Here is a 781-nt window from a genome sequence, read left to right on the forward strand (position 1 = left end):
CACGGGTCTATGTCCTCTGCATAATTTTAGCACCCCCAGTGTTTGGCCTCTAGTTGCGCCTATGGTTAATCTTGAAAAAAAGTAACTTATTAAGTTAAAAGTTAATTTGAAAAAAAAAGTAACGAGTTAATTAACTTAATTAAAATTAACTCAACGTTTTAACTTATAACTCGTTAATGCCCAGCCTTGTTAATTTGATTCAGATATATTTAAAATTTAACTATTAGTTACCAAAATTTACAACGGGGTGAACAATATCTTCAGCGACTGATACATTATCATCTCCATCCGATTGTGTGAGATCAGCTAATAAGTTTGATTTTAATTTTTAATTAATGTGTACTTAAGAATATTAATTTGATTCAGATATATTTAAAATTTAAACATTAGTTACCAAAATTTACAACGGGGCGAGGAATATCTTCAGCGACCGATACACTATCATCTCCATCCGATTGTGTGAGATCATCTAATGAGTTTAATTGTAATTAAAATGTATGAATACATGTTTTCTTAAATAATGTAAAAATAAATTATTACCTACCATTATCAACTATAAGGTTAGGTTCGACAAGAGTGTACCAGTTTAATTCTTCTCGAATATAAGTCTCTGCGGTATAGGAACATTGAATTAAAAAATCAGACACATTAATTGTTCCTAGATTTAATTGTGCAGTTGCAATTTTTATGCGTTCTGAATTGGCAATGTATTTTATTTTAACTGGTCTGGATACTTTTTGACCTTGACTCAATTGTGCAATGGTAATGTGGTTTTTAAACT

At 29.8% G+C, this 781-nt stretch overlaps 1 long non-coding RNA gene across 1 annotated transcript; it reads right to left on the minus strand.

The window, feature by feature from the left end:
• Positions 1-183: 183 nt before the first annotated feature.
• On the minus strand, positions 184-770 carry LOC107885670. Its single transcript, XR_001680462.2, has 3 exons — positions 545-770; positions 395-469; positions 184-306 (listed from the first exon to the last, which is right to left on the minus strand). It is a non-coding gene; the product is annotated as an uncharacterized LOC107885670 (long non-coding RNA).
• Between the last annotated feature and the right edge of the window lie 11 nt (positions 771-781).

The sequence above is a fragment of the Acyrthosiphon pisum genome, unplaced genomic scaffold (genome assembly GCF_005508785.2).
Source record: "Acyrthosiphon pisum isolate AL4f unplaced genomic scaffold, pea_aphid_22Mar2018_4r6ur Scaffold_5749;HRSCAF=6308, whole genome shotgun sequence".
In the NCBI taxonomy this organism is placed as follows: domain Eukaryota; kingdom Metazoa; phylum Arthropoda; class Insecta; order Hemiptera; family Aphididae; genus Acyrthosiphon; species Acyrthosiphon pisum.